The sequence below is a fragment of the Paroedura picta genome, chromosome 3, assembly GCF_049243985.1.
Source record: "Paroedura picta isolate Pp20150507F chromosome 3, Ppicta_v3.0, whole genome shotgun sequence".
In the NCBI taxonomy this organism is placed as follows: Eukaryota; Metazoa; Chordata; class Lepidosauria; order Squamata; family Gekkonidae; genus Paroedura; species Paroedura picta.
In genome coordinates, this window is record NC_135371.1 from 65,386,173 (window position 1) to 65,402,439 (window position 16,267).

Genomic DNA, 16,267 nt, shown 5'->3' on the forward strand with positions numbered 1-16,267 from the left:
ATCTAAAACACAAAAACTCTGTAACAGCACCAGTGTTCCTTCTAATTTTCCCCCTCCAACTGAGCAGAGCAGTTCATGTTCTGAGAAAAACAGAACTGCTGTAATCGTAAACTGGGCAATGGGCAGTGCAAGACCCTGCATGGCTCCAGACTGCTGCTGAACAGGGCTTCTGTGTTAACGAGCAGCTGCTTACGCACACAATTTGGCCGGAGCACTGAGCAACACCTGTACCTGTACAAAACAAATGACCTCAATGGCCTTTGCGAGGCAGCTGATGCAATATTGTTGGCCTTCATGTCTTGGTTTCTGCCAGCAATAAGGAAGAGGAATGGGCAGGACCCTCTTCAGGACTGGTTTGGTCACGGAAGAAGGACTGACTGGTCAAACCTGGCAGCAATCCCAGGCAATTTGCTGCCATTAAGGTTTAGCTGCCTAAGGCCTACTACTTTACTATCGTTAAGTGCCAGATTAAAACATTTCTTTTTATACAGGCTTTAGTTAGGTTGATCCTTTGATTCATTTTTGCATTCTGTTTGTAACCTGGTTTATAGAATCATAGAATCATAGAATCATAGAATCATAGAGTTGGAAGGGGCCATACAGGCCATCTAGTCCAACCCCCTGCTCAACGCAGGATTAGCCCTAAGCATCCTAAAGCATCCAAGAAAAGTGTGTATCCAACCTTTGCTTGAAGACTTCCAGTGAGGGGGCACTCACCACCTCCTTAGGCAGCCTATTCCACTGCTGAACGACTCTGACTGAGAAAAACTTTTTCCTGATATCTAGCCTATATCGTTGTACTTGAAGTTTAAACCCATTACTGCGTGTCCTTTCCTCTGCAGCCAGCAGAAACAGCATCCTGCCCTCCTCCAAGTGACAACCTTTCAAATACTTAAAGAGGGCTATCATGTCCCCTCTCAACCTCCTTTTCTCCAGGCTGAACATTCCCAAGTCCCTCAACCTATCTTCATAGGGCTTGGTCCCTTGGCCCCAGATCATCTTCGTCGCTCTCCTCTGTACCCTTTCAATTTTATCGATGTCCTTCTTGAAGTGAGGCCTCCAGAACTGCACACAGTACTCCAGGTGTGGTCTGACCAGTGCCGTATACAATGGGACTATGACATCTTGTGATTTTGATGTGATGCCTCTGTTGATACAGCCCAAAATGGCATTTGCCTTTTTTACCGCTGCATCACACTGCCTGCTCATGTTTAGTTTACAATCCACAAGTACCCCAAGGTCTCGTTCACACACAGTGCTACCTAGAAGCGTATCCCCCATCCAGTAGGCATGCTTTTCATTTTTCTGACCCAGATGCAGAACTTTACACTTACCTTTATTAAATTGCATCTTGTTCTCATTTGCCCATTTTTCCATTGTGTTCAGATCTCGTTGAACTCTGTCTCTATCTTCCGGAGTATTTGCCAGTCCTCCCAATTTGGTGTCATCTGCAAACTTGATGAGTAGTCCCTCCACCCCCTCATCTAGATCATTAATAAATATGTTAAAAAGTACCGGGCCGAGCACCGAACCCTGAGGTACCCCGCTACTCACCTCTCTCCAGTCTGATGAAACACCATTGACAACAACTCTTTGAGTGCGGTTCTCTAACCAATTCCCTATCCACCTAACGATCTGAAAATCCAGATTGCAGTCCTTCAACTTATCCATCAGAACATCATGGGGAACCTTGTCAAAAGCTTTACTAAAATCCAAGTAAATGACATCAACCAAATTTCCCCGATCCAGCAAACCTGTTACTTGGTCAAAAAAGGAAACTAGGTTGGTCTGGCAGGACCTGTTGGAGACAAATCCATGCTGACTTCCTTGGATCACCAAATTGTCCTCCAGATGTTTGCAGATCGCTCCCTTTAATATCTGCTCCATTATCATCCCCACAACAGAGGTCAGACTCACTGGTCTGTAGTTTCCCGGGTCATCCTTCCTCCCTTTTTTGAAGATCGGAATAACGTTTGCTCTTTTCCAGTCCTCCGGGACATCTCCAGTCCTTAAAGAGGTTCCGAAGATGATGGACAAGGGCTGTGCAAGTTCTCTGGAAAGTTCTTTGAGTACTCTTGGGTGCATTTCATCTGGACCAGGGGATTTGAACTCATCCAGTGCAGCTAAATGCCTCTCGACCACCTCTCTATCCATGTTAACCTGCCACCCAGACACTATCCTTTGGCTACAGCCATCTCTAGATGTGCCTAAACACTTAGACCTGTGGGAAAAAACAGATGTAAAATAGGCACTAAGCCTTTCTGCTTTCTCTGCATCTTTCGTTAGACTTTGTCCATCCGCACCCAACAGCGGGCCTATTGCCTCTTTTACTTTACGTTTGCTCCTCACGTAACTGAAAAATCTTTTCTTGTTACAATGGGCTTCCCTGGCCAATCTTAGCTCACTCTCAGCTTTGGCCTTTCTGATGATTGATCTACAGTGCCTAGTAACCTGTAGGTACTCTTCTTTAGAGCTCTGTCCTTCCCTCCATTTCCTGAACATTTTCCTTTTCTTTCTTAGTTCCTCTTGAAGTTCTTTGTTCATCCAAATAGGCTTCTTAGAGCTCCTGCAGTGTTTTCGTATTTCTGGAATAGTCATTGATTGAGCATGCAATAGCTCTTGTTTGAGTAGCGCCCACCCTTCACATGCTCCCTTCCCTTCCAGCATTCTCGTCCATGGTATGACACTCATCATGTCTCTGAGTTTATTAAAGTTTGCCCTACGAAAATCCAACATCCGCGTCTGGCTACAAGCTTCCTTGGCTCCCCATCTCAAAAGGAATTCTATGAGGACATGGTCACTTCCCCCTAGGGTCCCCACCTCCTTCACCTCATCCACCAACTCTTGCCTGTTGGTCAGTATTAAGTCCAGTATGGCTGAACCTCTTGTGGGTTCATCTACCATTTGATAAATGAAATTGTCAGCCAGGCAGGTCAGAAACTTGCATGACTGAGGACGCTTCGCAGAGTTTGTTTCCCAGCACACATCTGGGAAATTGAAGTCACCCATGATGACAAGGTCCTGCCGTTTGGATATTTTCTCAAGCTGCTCACAAAGTGCAGCATCCACATCCTCTCGTTGGTCAGGCGGTCGGTAGCAGACACCAACCACCACACTGTTTGTTTTCCCCTCGCTTATTTTCACCCAGATGCTTTCCACTGTAGATATGCTCTCCTTCACTAGAATTTCCTGACAGGTAAGCCCTTTCCTCACATACAGTGCCACTCCTCCACCTCTTCGATCTATTCTGTTTTTTCTGAACAGTTCATATCCATCCACCATTACATTCCAGTCATGAGAATCATTCCACCAAGTTTCTGTGATGCCTACTAGATCATACCTTTCCATCAGCATGAGAAGTTCCAGCTCTTCCTTTTTATTGCCCATGCTTCGGGCGTTAGTATAAAGACATCTGAATCCTTTTACTTTTGGTTCCCTATGAGCTGGCCTTGCCGGTTGGGCTGCCTCCGATAGTTTTCCTTGCATACACTCCCTATGTTGATCGTCTCCTTCCCCTAGTGGCTTTAGTTTAAAGCTCTCCTGATGAATCTCCCCAGGTTCCTGCCAAACACATTCTTCCCCAGTTTTGATAAGTGCAGTCCATCAGGTGCTAGTAGGCCTTCCTCAAGAAAGCCTATCCCATGGTCCCAGAAACCAAATCTCTCCTGCCGGCACCAACTACGCAGCCAGTGATTCACCTCCATTATCTTCCTCTCCCGACGCATTCCTCTTCCCTTGACAGGCAAGATTGAAGAGAATACCACTTGTGCCCCCATTTGCTTGAGCTTCCTCCCCAGATCTTGATAGTCTTTTTTAATAGGAGCGATGGTATTCAGGGACATGTCATTCGTTCCCACATGGACCATCACAAATGGGTAGCGATCCATAGATTTGAGGAGTTTGGGCAGCCTTTCTGAAACATCTTTAATTTTCGCCCCTGGCAAGCAACACACCTCTCGGGTTAGGGGGTCGGGCCCAGCCACGTGGCGATCCATTCTAGTTTATGTAATGTGTTACGGTATTATGTGTTTGAGGATGCTGCTAGGGTTCTTTTCTTCCACTACAACTTTTATGCTGCTATTATTATTAGGTTTTTCTTTGTTAGACACCTTGAACAGGCTCTATGAAGTGTATGAGGTTTAGTGATAGTCTAAATAAGCACAGTTGCCAGCTCTCACTAGCCACAACATTTTCTTATTTTTTTAGGCTATTTCATACCCTGCTACTCTCCTAAATGAGGATTGAAAGCACCTTACAAGTAACAACAATACAATCTAAACCTAAAAACAAAAAAGAGCACTAAACTTCTTAAGCTTTTCTTGAATCCATTAGAGCAGTGGTCCCCAACCTTTTTATCACCGGGGACCGGTCAACACTTGACAATTTTACTGAGGCCCGGGGGGGGGATAGTCTTTTGCCGAGGGATGTTGCTGCCATCACCTGAGCCCCTGCTCCACTTGCTTTCCCATCAGCGCCCCTGACTTCCCGCCACCTGCTGGGGGGTGCTGCCAGCATCAGCTGCGCAGTGCCACGCCAAGGCGGAGCCCCAGCCATGGCGGCCGCTGGAGAGCACCAAAGGTGAGCTGGCGGCAGAGTGGCAGGGCAGCCCTGAGGCAGCAGCTGGGGAGGAGGACGAGGAAGAGCTGTGGCCCGGTACCGACTGATCCATGGACTGGTCTTGGTTCCCGGACTGGGGGTTGGGGACCACTGCATTAGAGCAGTCACTCTAGGCCACAAGCTGTTCCTTTACTTCATGACCAAAACCTTGCGCCTTTGTACACACCCAGGCTTTAAGTACATACAACAGGAGGAAAACAGAACTTCAGCCAGATCTTAAGCAGTTCGCAGACATATTCCCACATTCCCCTTCCCATGCTAGCCAGGCAGTGTATATTCCCCCAGACCAAATTTCTATGCCCTTTCATAAAAATTGGCCAGAAATTATCTGTTCCTTGAAAATCTGACCCTTCAAATACAACAATGCAAAATAAGAAAATAAGGCAGTAAATTTGCATAAAGCATTCAATTGTAGAAATATATTTAATTTATTTACATTATTTATGGTTTGTCTTTTTCACTGAGACTAAAGCCATGAATGAAGCCTATTATTAACATGAATTTAGATAATGCTATATAGAAAACACACAATGTTTTTACTTTAGAGGTCAAAGCTAATTCCATATTGTGCTCAGAAACTCAGTAGGAACCAATATAGTCTATGGAACATGCTGCAGTATAATATCCTGCCCCATAAATAGCACAGCTCACTCAGCTACTTCATGCAGATGAACTTCCACTGCTGGCCCCCTCTGCAAGGTGGCCTTGTATTCTCTGCTGAAGCAAGCTGAAGTATTTCAGTAAGTCCCATTTCAGGGACAGCAATGTTAAATTTCAACTACCTGCACATACCACTGTCATTCTCCATTCAACCTACAAAAGTGGGGTACAAAAGTAGGCAATTCAGGAAAATGGGAGAGCAAAAACAGAGCAAGTAGTCAAGAAGAGTTCTGAAAGCAATAATTTTCATTTTAAGACTTCTGATACTTTGACAATGGGGAATATCTTCAAAAGACTTCCTCATTCAATGAATGAATCCCACATATTATCCAGTCTCAATTAACGTTCCTACCTCATGTTTATTCATGCGGCACCAAAACCTCAACCTACTGCAAAATTTGCTCACAAATCTTCCTCAAACTATTTCCTCTTAAAAACTGTATAGACAGCAGTTAGCCCTGCATCTCACAGCACGGAACAATAAACTGGGATGGTTACAAGCACTGGAAAAATTGATCAATTCAAAATGAATGTTGCCAGTAACTGGTTCACAAGACCATCTTTATGTAATAATTAATTTTAAAAATTACTTCCCCCCTCTGTATGTGTTTATTCTATTGACTGGATGCTGGACTGAGTCACACTTTTCATACATTTAACAATTTTAATACATTATTTTAATTCCAAGTTACTAAAAGCTTTGAAGTTTTTAAGGTTGAGAAGCAGGGTATTTTACATCCCCATTTTCAAGCTTTATCATTAGAATGATACTACATAGAAAAACCAGGTTGGTTATTAATGAAAATTCTCCATCAATCCACGCTGGCCAATCCTGTTTACACAACCCCAACCTTTCAACGGTCTCTCTTAACATACTTTGGATATTTTAGGTTGTTCTGCTTTTCTTCCTCTTAATGAGTTTAGCTACATAAACACATGCAGACATTAAGATTCTCTTCTAGTCTGCAGCCACTGAGGCATACAAATCTTTAAGAAGTAATTTAGGGGTGGTCCTCCCAGAAGCATCAGATAAAATGAACAGTAATACTTTATCTGTTAAAGTTACTTTTGTTTCTATTTTCTGCTCACATTTTTAATCTTAGCATAGTAACATTACATTGATTTGCACAATTCTGAAATGTGAAGAATTTAAAACTCCCTTTTATGAGCTCTTAGGGAAGCTCTGCACAATTTCTATTAGAATCCTATCAAACATACATTTCCAACATTTTTTTTCCAATTGGGCCCATGATAAGCTTACAGAAGTCTATTTAAATTATTGTTTAGGAGGGGTAGCATGACATATTGTCTGATGCTATTTTCAATAACACAGTGTGGGTGACAGATGCAAGCAAAAAAACTGGAATCTAACAGTGCCTGGATAAACAAGTAGTGACACTCCAGGTGCTCTAGGAATGCCACAGGGACAAAACCACCCACAGATTGGAGAAGGCAGACACTCAAAAAACTGAAGGAATTTAAAATCTTCTAACTACTTTACTCCCAGCATTGGACCGCTTATTACACTGGAGGCTGTTCTGCATGTGAAGGGCTAGAAAGTGCAGTGAGTGGCAATGAGATAACAAATTTCTTTGCTATTCTCACTTACAATAATGATTTCCGACCTCACTGTTACTGTGTAGCTCATAGATAAAAAAGTCAATGCCAATTTAAGCACTCTTTCTGAAACACAACCCTTCAGGGTAACCCACATTCAGCTTTGAGTATACAGCAAGACAATTTCATTGTACTAACTGACAGTTCCACGTTACGAATTAATTAGCATAGGCAGATCATACAGCAGATCTCACTGCTGATCAAGAGTTCCAAAGCATCTGCTTGACATGCAGAAAATCCTAGACTCAATCCCCAGCATCTCCAATTAAGTAGTAGGTGATGCAGAATACCCCCACCTAAAACCCTGGAGAACTGCTGCCTGTCTGAGCAGACTATATTGACCTAGATGGACCAACGGACGAATTAAACATAAGGTGTACCTATGTGTATTCTATGTAAATATGCCTTTGGTCACCTAGTGTAGTTTCAAAAAAGTACCCACTCAAAAGTCTCTGGAAGCTGACAAACTGAGCATGGAGCTGACAGTCTTAACTTGTTTGCCTGAAATGACCAGTGGTCTTACCCATGAGGGGTCCTTCTCCCCAGAGGTAAAAGAAGACATCTTGGGTGTTTTCATTTCTCCTTACAGGGAGGCAGGCTCACTTTTTTCCTTTTCTGCTTCCTATGTGGGCGTGCCTCTCTGTCCCAGTTCAAGATTTCCAGTGCTGTATCAGGAATATCAATCCTTACTCTATAGGAAACTTATAATATTAAACAGGAAAAGGAACATATCAAAGAGCACACAGCTAACAGGTTTAAATGAAGGAACAGAAGAAAAAACAACTTGCAACTTCTGGGGGGGGGGGTGAAGATATCTTTACCTCTGGGGAGAAGGACCCCTCACAGGTAAGACCATTGGTCATTCCAGAGGCAGAAGACATCTTGGGACCTTCCCGAGCAGTGTCGCCCCGTGTGAGAAGTTGCTATTTAAATATTACTTCTTGCAATGCCACCTGTCCAAAGGCATCGTCAGAGCTGAACATGTCAATCTTATAGTGTCTTGTGAACGTGGACACAGATGACCAGGTCGCTGCCTTGCATATTTCTTCCACAGACACCTGGTTAAGCGAAGCTGCTGTAGTAGCCACACTGCGCACCGAATGCACCATGATCCCTTCTGGTACAGGTACCCCTGAGGCTTTGTACATTTCAGCAATGCAATCTTTGATGCACTTGCTAATCGAGGATTTGGTCGTTCTGTTTTCTTTGTTTGGTGCTGAAATTGAGATAAAAATGAATTCAGTTTTGCGAAATTCTGTTGTTCTGATAAGGAAGGCTTTTAGTGCTGTACACACAACTAAGTTGTGCCACAGTCTTTCCAGGCGATACCTTGGTTGTGGACAAAAGGTGAGTATATGAATTTTTTGAGATCTGTGAAAAAGAGAATTCACCTTTGGGACAAATGAAGGTCTAAGCGTCACTTTGTCTTTATGAAAGACACATAACTTCGGGTTGGCCAACAAGGCACCTAACTCCCCCCAACTCTTCTTGCCAATGTAACCGCCACCAAGAAGAGGACCTCCATCCTAAGGTATTTAAGCCCAATGTCTCGTATAGGCCCAAAGGGTTTCTTAGTCAAGGCATTCAACACTAGACTGAGTTTCCAAGTTGGGAACCTGTGCTTCACTAGCAGCCCCAACTGTGATGCACCCTTAAGAAATTGCATAATGTGTGGGTGACGGGAAAGTCTTTTACATTTAATCTTAGAAATTACTGTGGAAATGGCTGCTGTCTCCTAAGCAAAGCCACTTTAAGGCCTTGATCCAGTTCATCCTGAAAGAAGGCCAGCATGTCCACTATGTTGGGTGAAGAAACTGACACCTTCTTTCTCCTACACCAACCCTAGAATACCTTCCAGGTGTATTCATATATTTGGTTTGTTGATGCTTTTCATGCTGCCAGTATTGTAGACATCACCTTCTCCGCATATCCCTGTGACCTGAGAAGTTCCCTCTCAGTTTTCAGGCAGCTAGGTGGAACCAGCCCGGGTCTGGGTGCCAGATTGGGTCTTGCTGTAAGAGATTTGGAACTAGAGGCAGATGGAATGGTTCTGATACCGCCAGCTGCATTATGTGGATAACCAAGGTCTTCTAGGCCAGTGGTCCCCAACCTTTATATCACCAGGGACTGGTCTACGCTTGACAATTTTACTCAGGCCCGGGGGGGGGGTAGTCTTTTGCTGAGGGACGTCGCCGCCTGAGCCCCTGCTCCACTCGCTTTCCTGCCAGCGCCCTTGACTTCCTGCCGCCCGCTGAGGGGGGGCGCTGCCAGCAGCAGCTGCCACGCTGAGGGGGAGCCCCAGTCATGGTGGCCACTGGAGAGCACCAAAGGTGAGCCGGCGGCAGAGTGGCAGGGCAGCCTCCAAGGCAGCAGCCAGGGAGTATGACGAGGAGGAGCCACGGCCCGGTACCGACTTATCCACGAACCAGTACCAGTCCCCAGGTTGGGGACCACTGTTCTAGGCCACATCGGAGCCACTAGTATCACTTCCACCTTGAGTAGACTTATTCTCTGAAGAAGCCTTGGTATCACTGGAAGTGGTGGAAATGCATATAGAAGCCCTTTCAGCCAGTACATTGTGAGTGTGTCTGTGTCTTCCGCTTGTCGTTGTAGGTAGCAGGAGAAGAACCTCAGAACCTGGTGGTTGTTGTGGAATGCAAATAGGTCCACTTGAGGCATCCTGAATCTACAAATGATTTGACTGAATACTGATTTCCTGGGAGAGTATTCTGCTTCTGACAGAGTGGACCTGCTCAGCCAGTCCGCCTGGCAGTTCTCCTCCCCTTGAACGTGTTCTGCTCTTAAGTTTAATATATGAGATTCTGCAAACCTCAACACCTTCATGGATTCCACATGCATCTTGGTTGAGCGGGATCCCCTTTGGTGATTTATATATGCTCTGTTTGCTATATTATCTGTCCTGACTAACACAGCCTTGTGTGTAAGGGTTGTCTTGAGTCTGAGGAGTGTCATGAAGACTGCACGCATTTCCAGTATGTTTATCAGAAGACGTCTCTCTGACCTCGTCCAGAAGCCCTGTACTAGATGTCCTTTAGTCATGGCTCTCCAGTAAGTCAGGCTGCGTCTGTGAATATTTCTACTTCCAGGGGTAAGATAGACCTCTTTCCCTTGGATAAGTTATTGGGAATCGACCACTATGTCAGGCTGCTCCGTACACTGTGCAGCAGATGTAGCTAAATGTCTTTCCGGTAGACTATGTTGATGTGATGTAGTTGCAAAAATGTTTGAAGTGGTCTGGCATGTAGCCTTACCCACTGGACCATGTCCAGACATGAGATGAATAAGCCCATGAGACTCGCTAGTGTCATGAGGGTGGTATTTTCTGTGTCCAGTATCTGCTGGATCAGTTCTTGTAATTTCTTGATTTTGGCTTCTGTGGTGAAGAGTGTCCATTCTTTGGTGTCTATGATGACTCCTAGGTGTTTGAGCCATTGAGTTGGCACCAGGGAGCTCTTCAGGAAGTTGACCTTGAACCCGAAGTCCTGTAGGGTGACTATGAATTTTGATCTGATACCTGCTTGCCATGCTCTTAGCCACATTACACTGTATGCTGCTGCAGCAGAGGCCAGGTTGCGTGCATTAAAGATTGCTGCATCCAATGTGGCATCCGCATCAAAGGATACACCTTGCAAAATTCTATTTGTACCCTCCAAGATGGATTTGTCTTTGTCTCCCAGCAGCTGGATTAATTTCCTTGTCCAGACTATGGATGCACACAAAATAACTGAGGATACAGAAGATGCTCTCAGGGCCATCACTGAGGTTTCATGAGCCTTACATAAGGCATAGTCAACCTTCTTGTCCATGGCATCCTTAACTGATCACCATCCTCAGAGAGGAGGCCAGGTGCTTGAAGTGCCACTACGGCCGCATCCACAATTGGGACCTGTAGAAATTATTCAGCAAAATCTAGTAAAGCATAAAGTTTCTTAGCATATGTGGAAAACTGCTTATCTGCCATTGGCTTAAGCCATTCATTCTTCATCTGGCACTCAAAGCATCAACATCAACAGGAGGGAATAACTGGTTTTCTAATGGGCCTTTTTGGTTTACTAAGACCTTCTTCCAGGTCTTCTTGAGGGGTCAGTTGTGAAATCCAAGGCAGCCAGGGTTTTAGCCAATAAAACAAAATCATCCTCCATCTTTAAAAACCTCTTAGAGGGTTCAGGCAGCTCTCTATCTACTTCCAGTTCCTCCTGTGTGAGAAACTCTATCTTGTTCAGCGGTAGCATTGGATTCAGAGTCAGATTCATGTTGTATCTCCCCCTCCCTTGGGGGAAATTTCTTTTCCTGACAGCTTTAGTTGGCCAAAAATGCCTGGGATGGGAAGCGTCAGAGCCATAAGCCCTTGATTTTTCCTCCTCCCTGTGAGGGGGGGGGGGAGAGAGGAATCAGAGGGATCCCTGCACCTATCTCCCATTGCTCTCCAAATTGGACGTAATTGGTTTACAATTGAGCAGTTAATAGACTCAAAAAATCCTTATTTAACATAGATTGCCTGTGGGGCCTTACTGTGTCCTGACTGGAGGTGCCTTCTCCCGGATCCATGGAGCCGATGGGCTCTGAAGCCTCTGCTCTGGCGGCAGCACGGCTGTCGCCCTCTTGAGCCTCTGTGTAAGAGAAGCTTTCCTCAGCCATGAGTGCCTTTTTGGTGCACTCTTCACGCCTTGTGGCTCCTGCTCCAACCAGATGCGGGGCGGGGGGGTTCTTCTCAGCTGCACCCACTGGCCCAGGAGGCTCATTTGGCCCTCCAAAACATATGTGGCGATGTCTTCTTCAGACAAAAAGTCTTCAGCCTCTTTGTCTGTTGCCATGCCGTCCTGCTCTTTTAAGCCGGGAGGGACTGAAGGAGGGGGGGAGAGGGGTCCGAATCAACGCAGTGAGCCATGAATGCAAAAAAACAACTCACCCCAAAGCTGCTGCAAGTAGGGAGGGGTGAAGAAAAGAAAAGATAGAAAGATAAGACTTTTTCTAAACCCTGCTAGCAGGGCTAGAAGAATGTGCTCTCCCTGATCTAGAGGCAGGAAAGAACTGGGACAGAGAGGCACGCCCACACAGGAAGCAGAAAAGGAAAAATGTGAGCCTGCCTCTCTGTAAGGAGAAATGAAAACAACCAAGATGTCTTCCGACTCTGGAGGAGAATATTTGATATTCATAGTTATAGTGCTCTGAAATCAGAAGTTCAACTGAACAATCAGGGGTTGCAGTGTAAGCTTAATCCTTTGAGCTAGAATCACTGGCAACTTAAGGATGATTTTGACAGCACTTTCCCAGTCCCAGTTCTAAGTTATTTTCCTTTGATTTTATCAACATTTACAAGCTATTAGAATTGGCCCATATAACATCAACTCTGTCTCAAAGCACTTAAAGAAAAAGACCCATTGCCTATTGGAACCAATGTCTTTTAAACAATTCTTTGTGCAGTCATACACAAGGGCTCAGCACTTGCACAGAACAAACCTCTACATGTTTGTGAATGCTAACAAGGAGTGTGCATTCGTCTAAATCTGGACTCCCCCCCAAAATAAAATAATCTGGAAAATACTTTATTAGAATTTCCCAGGTATTATTTTAGCAGGATTATTTATTTTCATTTAGTTTATTTTTGAGATTTTTAGGCTCGCCCTCTTCAACAATAGTCCCAGGGCAGCTAAGATTATTAAAATCAAACATAAATATTCTTTAAAATATAAAAGACCATTACAAATTGCTTACAAAACCTTAAAAGTGAGGCAAAACCACTCCATCACAAAGGCTCGGCCTGAACCTGGATCCAGATTAAACTACAGGCCCCAGGTTCAGATGGACGGGATAAGGTACAGGCATGAGGGCCCATTCATTGATGTTCCCAAGTAGTGTTGTGCGTGGCGGCGGCCAAATTAGCTGTTCCAGACCGACACAGCCAGCGCCATGCTGCGGCGCTGGCTGTGTCAGCCTGGAACGACCAATTCGGATGCCACCGCACACAACCCTATTCCCAAGTGTTGGCCCTGGCCTCAACCATCCATCTGGTGGAAGAACACTGTTTTACATGCCTATTAAAATTCAGGTCCAAAAGGGCCTGAATCTCTGTTGGCAGCTTATTCCATCAGGCTGGAGCCAGCCGCACTTCTTTGGGGTCGGGAACCACTAGCAGGTTAGCATTTCCTGAGTGAAGAGCTCTTTGGGGGACATACTCAGAGATATAGTCCCTCAAGATATAGACTGGAGCTGAATATCAGTTATTGGAAATGGCCAAGCCTGAAAAATCACTAAAGACCACCAAATAGTGAAGTTAAAGGACATTTAAAGTCCCTTTAAATGCCTTCCAGGTGAACTCGGCACTTGGAGCAGTTTCACTTGTGGGCTAGCTTAGAGAAGGCATTTAAAGTGACCATGAAAGCTTCAAACATCATCTCCCCCACGCACTGGAAACAGTGGAAGATGTTGGACCATTGACTATAATGGTATAATGGAGCCCCCCTCAAACCAGGATTCCCAAATATTTACCAATTCTGAATACCATACCAATATTGGGATTCGGGAACATCATGAAATACCAATATTTTTGGGGTTCAATATACCCAAACCTGAAGAATAATTTTTGTGTGTGTGCGCGCGCACCCCACCCCACCCCACCCCATTAACATTAACATTCACACACCTTTTCCCTCAAAGGAAGGATTCATAACCATGTGTGCTTGGTGAAATGGTTAGGGGTGCGGACTTCTGTTGTGGAATGTGGAATGTATGGAGCTAAAGTATAGACACAATGAGTAAATAAATTACAAGCCCAATGAGCCAGCTTGGTGTAGTGGTTAGGAGCATGGACCTTTAATCTGGCGAGCTGGGTTTGATTCCATGCTCCCCCACATGCAGCCAGCTGGGTGACCTTGGGCTCGCCACAGCACTCATAGAGCTGTTCTGACCGAGCAGTGATATCAGGGCTTTCTCAGCCTCACCTACTTCACAGGGCGTCTGTTGTAGGGAGAGGAAAGGGAAGGCAACGGTAAGTCGCTTTGAGCCTCCTTTGGGTAGGGAAAAGCAGCATATAAGAACCAGCTCTTCTCCTGCTGTTGCTGCTACCTTTCTCACAGAAGAAAGGGTGAGTATCCTCAAGTGAATAAGGAGTGACGTCTGGCACAGACATCGAACACAGTGTTTAATGAAAGTCAATCAGATAAACCAGAGGCAAGAAATCACCAGCACATGAGCTGAAAGCAGAACATCAGAACATCTGTGGCCTGGTCTTGCCCAAGCAACAAGGCACTGGCACCTCTGCTGGGACCAGCGTTGAGGGAGAAAGGGCCACTGGGACTTACCCTGAGGGCTGCTCCTGCTCTGAGGAAGCAGCACATCTTTTCAGAGGTGATTCCCTTCGGTCCCGTCAAGGAGGCAGCTCTCCCGGACAGAGTGACTCACTTTTTCCAAAAGCAGTATCTATGCTAAAACGCTAAGTAAACCGCTCAACATTTTAGGAAACAGAAATATATTAGAAAAGAAAACAATAATTTATTTTATTTATTTGCATTTATATACCACCCTCCCTTACAACTCAGTTAATAAACAGATTTTGGAATCTGACTTGGAGGCATTATTGAACAAACATAACATCTCCCTGCCCTTTAAATTAGGGTGGGACAAGATGCCTTTCCTACTTCAAAGTGGAAGGAACCCTCATGGTAAGTGCCAACGTTCCCTTCTCACTGTGATGGGTAAGGCATCTTGACATGAGACTTCCAAAAGCTGTAGTACTCCCAGTGAGAAAATCAATCCACTTGCAGTAATACCCTCTTTCTGAAAAATGCATCAGCTGAGGCAAGGATATGCACATTTTAGCATCTGCCAAAAGGTCTATAGATGACCATGCAGACTTCTTACACATTTCCTCAATGGAAGTTTCAGCATCCAATGCTGTGTTAGTTGCAGTACTATGAACGGTGTGAGCTGTGATCCCAGGTGGTGCCTTGGTTTTGCTAGTTCAGCAACCATGTGAGATTAATCGTCTCAGAGTCATAGTTCCATCTACTCCAGGCATTTTCTGTCCCTTGTTGGGTGGACCTACTGAGATTAAGAAAGTGTCCATTTAATGAGAAAGGTGCCCTGTCTTCAATCAGAACATTAACTCGTCTCATAATGTGACCAAGTACAATAATTTCAATTTAGTCGTTTTAGCTTTAGGGACAGTTCAGGCTAGATTTGATCTAGAACTCACTTGTATGTCTTTTTGGTGGTCCATGGTATCCATAAAACTCTCTGTCAACACCACATTTCAAATGAAATTATTTTCTTCCTGTTCACTTTCTTCATTGTTCAAATACTGGTCACAATGATGTAGTCCTGTGGAAGGAAAGGAAGTGTATCACTGTACACACTGGGGCAGAATAGAAAAGGAAGTAGTCATTGTGATTATAGCTGGTACAGATCCAGTGAACACATTGATAACTTTATAAAAGTAATCAGAATATGTATGCTGCTTTTCTCTTTCAGGGTTTACTGCAATTGTAAAAGAAACCTAGTTGCTCAGCACTTTTGCCTTTAGGATTCCTGAATGCCAACTCCTTATGAAACTCAGTGATCATGGATTTAGAATTTATACTGGCAGCAAATTGAAAAGGAATTGGGCCTATAAGCAATGTGGCCAAGGTCAACTTGTGCTTTGTACCAGCAGAGAAGAGAAAAGGTGTTTTTGTAAATAACGTAGTAGGTTGGGCTATTTCTAAAAAGATGTATAAGAAAATATGTGTAGAGAGATGCCATAAAAGTGTAGCATGCTTCCTGGCAGGAGCATCAAAAGATCAGATAGTTGGTTGTAGCCTTGCAAAGATACAACATTAAATAATAGCGGCTCCATCCTGATGGAAAATATCCTCCATTTCCCTGCTTAGGCATTTTCTTCATAGCAGATCCTGTTTGTTTCCCTTGAAATCTCTGCTGCAACAGATAAGCTTCTGTTTCTTTGCCAGAAGAAAAAAGGTTTGAGAAAAATGAGAATGTATGGAATGTAGGCAGCAGGTGGAGACAAGCAGATGTGCTTATCAGTCACAACACATTTGGGAGTGATGTTTTTAAACCATCTCTGATCTGGCTTGTGCAACCACTTTTTCAATCCATTCTCACTTTTACAAGGAATTTGGAACAGGAGGATATACATCCCTGGATGAGGTTTATAGCAAGCTTCCCGTCTTCTGCTTTTGATTTCCAAGGTGCAGCTGCTTAAGTTGTTGGTCACTGTGCTGTCATGTGGTCCATGAATACCACTACAGAATATTTATTCATATACAGTATATATATAGAGAGAGAGACATGCACACACAATGATTTTGGCAGAGTTGGCAGGACACATTTAAAATCTTTACTTGCCCTGTGTTCT

The 16,267-nt window shown here is 44.5% G+C and overlaps 1 protein-coding gene across 3 annotated transcripts in view; it reads right to left on the reverse strand.

The window, feature by feature from the left end:
* Nucleotides 1–16,267, reverse strand: part of DAG1 (dystroglycan 1) — a 128,500-nt gene that overhangs the window by 63,587 nt on the left and 48,646 nt on the right. Inside the window, exon 2 of one of the 3 annotated variants that reach the window (XM_077326102.1) lies at nucleotides 15,110–15,234. The exons of the other annotated variants lie outside the window; for them this stretch is intronic. The gene's annotated coding sequence lies outside the window, so the exon portion shown is untranslated. The remainder of the gene's footprint in view (nucleotides 1–15,109; nucleotides 15,235–16,267) is intronic. 3 annotated transcript variants of the gene reach the window in all.